The following is an 8,444-nucleotide window of genomic DNA, read 5'->3' on the forward strand; positions in this document are numbered from 1 at the left end:
CTAAGGCACTTGACTGCTATCCAGAAGGCTGGTGATTCAAACCCACCAGCCACTCCTTGGAAGGAAGATGGGGCAATCTACTTCCATAGTGATACTGCCTCGGAAACCCAAGGAGGGGTTGCTAGAGTCGGGTATGACTCGACAGCACATAACAACAACAACAACGTGAGTCAGAATTGTGTCAGTGGCAGTAGGCTGGGTTTTGGTTTTTACCTAATATATATTATTGATTCACTAATATAGAATTCATGGTCTACAACCCTATAACTCATGCCTGAATGAAGCTCGTCTAACACATATATTTTATTCTCAAGGCACATCCTGGGATGCGCACTTAGGAACACTCGATACCACTTTGGCACTATGCTTGGGGACCATTTAAAACAGCAAAATCACCAACAGAAAGCACAAAAATTCCAAAAAGGCAGAACTAAATAGATTGCAAAAAGGACACTTGTTTACAGTATGAAAGCTGAAACAAGGCAGAATGTTACCTTGTTCAGCCTCAGCTGGGAACATGCACATTAGGCATCAATTTTTTGCTGCTCTGTTGTTGTTGTTGTTATATGCTGCTCTGTAGATGTCTACAAATGACTGTGAGAGTGCTGTGAGGTGTATTGATTTGGGGGTTACAAGTAGATCTTAGTGAGTAGGCCAATTTGTGAATATGGAATCTGTGAATGAGGATCCATTTTACTTGCCTTGAGCCTACTAGAGGGGGTGAGATCCAGAGGCAAAGTGGAAGGTATTTGGCCTTGGACTCGAACAGGACACCTGTGGTAGTTAAGGTTCTAGGTCAGCTTGGCTGGGCCTGGTTTTGAGTGGCTGGACAGCTGGATGTAGTTATTCCCCGTGGTGAGATTGGTAATCAATGCCGTGGCTGAATCTGCTGTGAGCTGCTAAATAGCTGCTTTAGGGAATTGGTCTGCTTCGGGTAAATAAGGAGAAGCTTTGGGAATGGTCTCTAGCTTTTTGGCCTGCTTGAATCCTGCATGTAGCTGAGTCGTCGTTCAGCACCCTGCCATGATTCCTGCTCATCTTGGGACTATCTCTGGACTTGAGTTAGTGGCCTGCCATGTTTTTTTATAATATTGGGACTGTGCCATTTTTATTTGTTGACCTTGAGTTTGTCAGTCTCAGCAGCCAGCAGCTGCCTGAGTGTATAAAGCCTCCAGCTCCAGTGGGCCGGGAGCAAGAGAAGAGCTGAAGCCCAAGGTCAAGGGGCTTTCATTCAGCCCCTAGAGCCTGGTATTTTGAACTCAGACTTCTAGCCTTCATAACTGTAAGAGAATAAACTGTTTGTTCAAGCCACCCATTCGTGGCATTTTTCTGTTAGAGTGGCACTAGGTAATTAAAACAGAATATGGTATTGAGAGAGTGGGCTGCTGCTCTGATAGATACCTAAAATGTGGAAACAGGAATGGCCTGCATCCTTGATGAGAGACACTGACAGACAGAAGGCAGCAGTAGAGCCAAGAGACCAGCATCAGACAGTAACTGGCTTACTGACCCGCAGAAGAGAAAGCTGAATGCCATTGGGTAGGCAGTTTCCTGGTGGAGTGGGTTGCCTTCAGGCATTAATTGGTAGAAAATACTGGCATGAAATGGATTAGCAGTTTGGCTGGCCCAAGAAGCAAGAAAAGTGAGTGCTTTTGGGGCAAGAAATTCCTGGTGGACTGGGTTCCCTTTGACATTAATTGGTAAAAGCAGAGAAACCAAGGAAACTGGAAGCAGAGCTGCCTCAACTTCAAAGGGTAGGACCATGGCCTCTGTGGGTGGAACCACCACAGCCCCCTAGGTTTCAAAGAGTCAGGCCTTCACCAACTTGGTTCTGGAGTGTGGGGCTGCACGTTCATGTGGGCCAGTGGGATGGGCCACAGCCAGTGCCCAAAAGTGAGGGGGCAAGGCTGCCATGCCTGAGAGGTAGAGGAATGGGGCCTGCCAGGCCAAGGGGGGTGAGGTCTCCACTCTGATGAACTAGGGGAGCTTCCCAATGAAAATCTGTGCAGGTGCCAAGTTGACAAAGGGTGGAATTTTGGTAGTTAAGGTTATGTGTCAACTTGGCTGGGCTTGGTTTTGAGTGGCTGGACAGCTGAATGTAGTTATTCCCTGTGGTGAGACTGGTAATCAACTCCATGGTAGAAACTGCCGCGAGCAGCTGAGTAGTTGCTTTAGGCCTGGGTCTGCTTCCAGTATATAAGGAGAAGCTTTGGGAATGGTCTGTAGCTTTTTGGCATGCTTAAATCCTGCATGTAGCTGAGTCATCATTCAGCAGCCCGCCACGACTGCCTGCTCATCTTGGAACTGTCTGTGGACTTGAGTTAGTAGCCTGCCATATTTTTTGTAATATTGGGACTGTGCCATTTTTATTTGTTAACCTTAGATTTGTCAGTCTTAGCAGCCAGCAGCTGCCTGAGTAAAGAGACACCTCTAGCTCCAGTGGGTTGGGGGTAAAAGGCAGAGCTGAACCCCAAGATTGGGGCTTTCACCCAGCCTCTAGAGTCTGGCACTTTGAATTTGGACTTCTAGCCTCCAAATCTGTGAGAGAATGAACTCCTGTTTGTTGAAGCTACCTATCTGTGCTATTTTTCTATTAGAGTGGCACTAGGTAACCAAAACAACATTTCTTCTGTGATTACAGGAGGACAGGTGGAAAGCATGAACACAGTGCAGGGGGGTTGGTAGGTTTGGTCTGATGCTTCTCGTTTCTCAGTGAAGGATGAGCCAAGAGCATCAGCTAAGGAGAGCAGGGTTGTTTGTGGAGACAGAAGAAAGCATGTCATAGTCATCTTGGAGAATAGGAAAATGAACTTTCTAGGAAAGGTGGGTAGGATTGCCAGGCACACAAAATGCCAATTTGAGGTTTGTGGTTATGAATCTTAAAGAACCACTCATCTGCAGAGCCGTGTGTTTTTCTCCAGCATCGTGCAGCTTCTCTGACATGGGCTTAGGGAAGGTGAAGGGTTGGGCTTTACCAGGGTTGAGATTAGCCAAGGTCATATGATGACAAGTGACGGGGGCAAATTTCTTGAAGGTGTTAGCCAGGGAGTGATAGATATGATGGAGTAAGGGATAAACGGGGTAAGGAGGGAAGAAAGGACAAGAATAAGTGATAGTGGAAAAAGAATAGAATCTGTGGATTGGATGTTTTGATGAAATACAGGGGTGAAGAGGAACCTAAACCAAAAAAAAACAAAAAAGAAAAACAACCTAAACTCACTGCCGTTGAGTCAGATCCAACTCATGGCGACCCCTCCTTGGGTTTCCAAGGCAGTATTGCTACAGAAGTAGATTGCCCAATCTTCTTTCTGAGGAGTGGCTGGGGGTTTGAACCATCAGCCTTCTGGTTAGCAGTCAAATGCCTTAGGCACTATACTACCAGAGCTCCTAATCTAGAGCCCACAATAAATGAGTTGGACTGATTGGGAGATTGGTACAGGTAGCCACAAAATGGAGTACCGCATGATGTACCCTGACGGCTTCAAAGGAGAAAGGACTTTGGAAGTAGAGGTTGATAATTGGTTAGAAAAGGCAGTTGGGAGGAGAGAGCACCTACATTATCTCTTGGCCTTCTCTGGAACATTGTCTCCATACATGTCCCAGAGTACTTATGTCTCCTGCCAGGTTGTCTAAAAAAGCCCATGATAACTTGGGTGTTTTAGGATTGTGAGGGCCCTTTTGCAATTCGGTTTCTCCTTATGGCCTGATCCAGAGCCCAGTTCTGACCACACTGCACAAGTGGTGCTGGTATCTGCTAGAATGAGCACCCAGGGCCCACACAGAGGTCATATCCTTAGAGAGAAACCCTGGTTTCTGTCAAATGCATGTAGTCATTTGTTTATTCAGACACACATTAAACACTGTGGTGGGGCCAGGTATATCTGCTTTATTTCTCTTCCCCCTCTCAGCCACCCCATGAAAAAGGATTATTATGCCCATTTTTACTGATGAAATAGGAGCTCAGAGATGTGCAAAACTTTGCCAAGGTCACGAGGATATGAGTCCAAAGATCAGGCTTTTCTATAAACCCTGCCCTCCAGAGGCTCACTATCCAGCGGAAATAAGCAGGGAAAGAACAAAAAAATCTGCCATGTGTGCAAAGTTCTTTGGGAATACGGAAGTTGGAAAGATTAATTCTGTTGTCACTGAGGGGGTGAGGGCATATGAGCTAGATGTACAGTCTGAGTAGAAATTTATGTGGAGGAGATGCAGAGGAAGGACTGCAGGCAGAGGTGGCAGCCTGGGCAAAGGCACGATGACATACAATGCCACAATGAAATGCCACACAGTGAGGACCAATATTAAGGCAAGGTTTTTAACCTTGTCTATAGCCCTGGAGCTCATGGATGGTGTTCAGAGGTCCATAAACCCCTGAAGTTTGATGTACAATTGTGAGTGTATTTTTTTCTGGAGAGAACCTTCTCATTTTTATCAGATCCTCAAACCAAGACATTGTCTCAAAAAAAAAAAAAAAAAAAAAAACCAAAAAAACCTTAAGTAGCAGATAAGCTTAGAGAGGTTGGCAGGGCCTGCGAGTCAAGGACCTATAAGCCTTGCTCAGGAGTTTGTACTTAACTCTGAGCTCAACAGGGATCCCATGGGGGTATTCTAGCAACACAGTAGGGGCCCTAGGAAGACAACATAGGTTTACTGTGAGATGAAATGAAGAAAAGTGTTTTATAAATTGTAGAGTGATATACGGTTTATTGTTGTATCCTAGAGGCTGGCATGTTGTTGTTAGGCGCCATCAAGTCAGTTCTGACCCATAGTGGCCCCATGTACAACAGAACGAGACCCTGCCCAGTCTGTGCCATCCTCACAATTGTTGCTATGTTTGAGCCAGTGATGCAGCCACTGTGTCAACCCACCTTGTTAAAGGTCTTTGTAAAAATGGCTTGGCACAGGTGTCTGACCTCCTCTAATTTCACAAGGGAGGACAAGGACGAGGATCAAGATCAGTACCCGAGGCTGATTCCTGCGAAGTAACAGGTCAGACATGCCTCCACCTGCCAACCTTTCTATCAATTCTGACATCAACCATCACTCCCATGGCACTCTCTACTTCTCTGCTGGGTTTGATAATTCATTGCAATGGCCACATAGAACTCACAGACGATACTCACAACTATAGGGTCTATTAAGGAGCTCTGGTAGCATAGCGGCTAAAGCACTTGACTGCTAACCAGAAGGCTGGCGGTTCAAACCCACCAGCCACTCCTCGGAAGGAAGGTTGGGCAATCCTACTTCCGTAGTGATACTGCCTCAGAAACCCAAGGAGGGGTCGCTATGAGTCGGGGCCGACTCGACGGCACATAACAACAACAACAAGGAAGTAACAAGTTATGATTCAGGATCAGAAACAACTCACAGTACAGTTCTTCAATCAGGACAGACTCTTCTCAGCAGTCCTGAAAGGAAGTTGAGAGCACGGATCTGAGGTCCAAAGGTTGCTCTTTACTCCTGGCTCTTTCTTGGTTGTAGTGAGATTCCCCCTTTCCTGCCTTGGGATGACTCGTTGTATATTTTCTCCATTTATGATGATGTTGCTTATTGGTCCTTTGTGAGGAATTTTGTTTTCTTTATATGAAGGTGTAATCCACAGTGAAGGCTGTAGTCTTTGATCTTCATTAGTAAGTGCTTCAAGTCCTCTTTGGTTTTAGCCAGCAAGGTTGTGTCATCTGCATATCACAGGTTGTTAATGAACAACCTTTGCTACTAGCATACTAGCTTGTTACAGATTATTATTTTTTTTTTTACAACTTATTGGCAGCAATTAAAATAATTGGCTATGCAACCTTACCCATAATCAAAGTAAGTTTTCCATCACCATTAAACTCCCCTCTCCCCTTCCATCTCACCCCTGGTAACCACTAATAAACTTTGGTCTCTATATTTTTGCCTTTTCTTATAAGTGAGGTCAAATGTATTTGGCATACTCATTCTTAATACATATGGAGGCTCAGTAAATATTTGCTAATGAATAATGATGAATGAACACAGGTGTTGTTAATTATGACTGAGCGTTCACATCTCCAGGGGGACTTCACAAATTTCCTGGACAACTTAACTGAAGATGAAATCCAGGAAACCACAGCTCCCTGTGTGCTGCCCCAGTGTCTATGAAAACCTGCTGTGCCCTGTGATGATACTGAGGGTGGAAGGAGAGGGAGGGTGGATGTGCTACCTGGTGGTTTGGCTACACCTGGCTGCAGGGTAGAGCTGCAGAGGCAAGTGCTATACCAACAGGATGACCAAATTCTTTCTTTCTTTCTTTCTTTTTTTTTTTCCCTTCAACTCATTGGCTTGTCCTGTTGACTCTGTCTCCAAAACATCTTTTGCATCTCACCTCATCTGTTCTCACCTGTTCCCTAGCTGGCTTGGGCCACTGGAGAAGCCTCATAACTGGTGCCCCTGCTTCTGCTCTTGCTTCCCTACCATCCAGTCTTCATACGACAGACCAGAGGACTCTAAATGCTGAGAACATTGCTATGGCCTTCCTTGTACTTAAAGAGTTATGCTTTGAAAACTTTAACAAGCATCCAAGCCTTGTGGGAATCTTGCTAAAATGCAGGATGTAATTCAGTTGCTCTGGAGTGGACTCGAAGGAGTTCTTCTAGTGGCATGGTGGGTAAGGCTGCTAACCACAAGGTTGGTGGTTCAAGCCTACCAGCTGCTCTGGGAGAGAAAGATGAGGCAATCTACTTCCCTAAAGATTTACAGCCTTGGAAACCCTGTGAGGGTGGCTATGAGTCAGAATCAACTTGATGTCCGTGGGTTTGGGTTTAGAATGGACTCTGCATTTCTATTAAGCTGATAGGTGATGCAGCAGCTTCTGTTATTGGACCTCATTGGAAGCATCCAAACTCCTTCCCATGTCCTGCTCCCACCCAGCTCTTCCATGTCATCTCTGGCCCTACTCTTTTCTCTTACCATTATGTAGCCACACTGACCTTCATTTTGTTTCTGGAATGTGCCAAGTTGTTCCTGCCTCAGGGCCTTTGCACATGGTGTTCCTACTGCCTAGACTACCACTTTCCTAGAACCCCACATAGTTCAAACCTTTCCTTTATTTAGATCTTAGTTAAAATGACCTATCAGAGAGTACTTCCCTTATCTCTCTGAAGAAGCACTCAACCCTGCCCCCGACCAGGGACTTTGTAGAAGGTATTTGCTTTTCGTCCCTTTGTAGCACTTTTGCCACTCTATGAATTTATTTTAGTAATATATGTATTGACTTGTTAATGTCCTATCTCCATTCTCATGTAAGTTCCATGTAGGCAAAGACTTGGTTTCTTCTACTGTTGCATAGCCCACACCTCTCCTAGAGACCGCCACAGGTGGCAGGTGCTCTTTTCATATTTGTTGGAACTATATATTAACAAAGCCCCTGGATGGTGCAAATGGTTAACACACTTGGCTGTTAACCAAAAGGTTAGAGGTTTGAGTCTACCCAGAGATACCTTGGAAGAAAGTCCTGGTGGTCTACTTCTAAAAAGTCAGTGAAAACCCTGTGGAGCCCAGTATTACCCTGACACACATGGGGTCACCATGCATTGGAGTCAACTCTATGATGACTGGAACTACATGAACAAACTTGCATGGCTGTTGTGGTGTTTAGCTGCAGACTGGGGAGTCCAAGTTGGGAGCAAGCTGAGTGTCTAATAGAGGGGCCTGAGGCAGAGAGGAGGGAAAAGAAAAGAAACAAACTCTCTATACTAAGGATGTCATAGAAAAAGACCCCAGAATCTGGGGCTGAAGCTGAACCTAAAAATCAACACAGAATCAAAGAAGTCATCTAAGTGGAAGAGATCTACTCAGGAAGATGGGGAGGGAAAGGAACTAACAATAGTTAAGTGAGTTAATAAGGCATTTGGAACAGTGACTGGCCTGTGTTGTTGCTGTTGTTGTGTGCCATGGGGCTGATTCTGACTCACAGTGAATCCTACATGATAGAGTAGTACTGCCCCATAGGTTTTCCTAGGCTGTAATCTTCATGGTGGAGCTCTGGTGGCATAGCGCCTAAGGCACTTGACTGCTAACCAGAAGGCTGATGGTTCAAACCCACCAGCCACTCCTCAGAAGGAAGGTTGGGTGATCTATTTCGGTAGTGATACCACCTTGGAAACCCAAGGAGGGGTCATCGGGGCTGACTCAAAGGCAGTGAGTTTTTTTTTTTTTTTTAATCTTCATGAGAGCAGATCGCCAGCTCTTTTCTCCCACAGAGCCACTGATGGATTCAAACTGCCAATCTTTCCATTAGCAGCTGAGTACTCAACCACTGCACCACCAGAGCTCCTTGCCTGACTCGTGAACAAACAACAACAACAAAAACCGAAACCCATTGACATCAGAGTTGATTCTGACTCACAGCAACCCTATAGGACAGAATAGAACTGCCCCATCTATAATCTTTATGAAAGCAGACCACTTCCCCTGTAGAATAG

This window comes from Orycteropus afer, unplaced genomic scaffold, assembly GCF_000298275.1.
Source record: "Orycteropus afer afer isolate SDZICR_OR568_19922 unplaced genomic scaffold, OryAfe1.0 scaffold00042, whole genome shotgun sequence".
NCBI classification, from domain to species: domain Eukaryota; kingdom Metazoa; phylum Chordata; class Mammalia; order Tubulidentata; family Orycteropodidae; genus Orycteropus; species Orycteropus afer.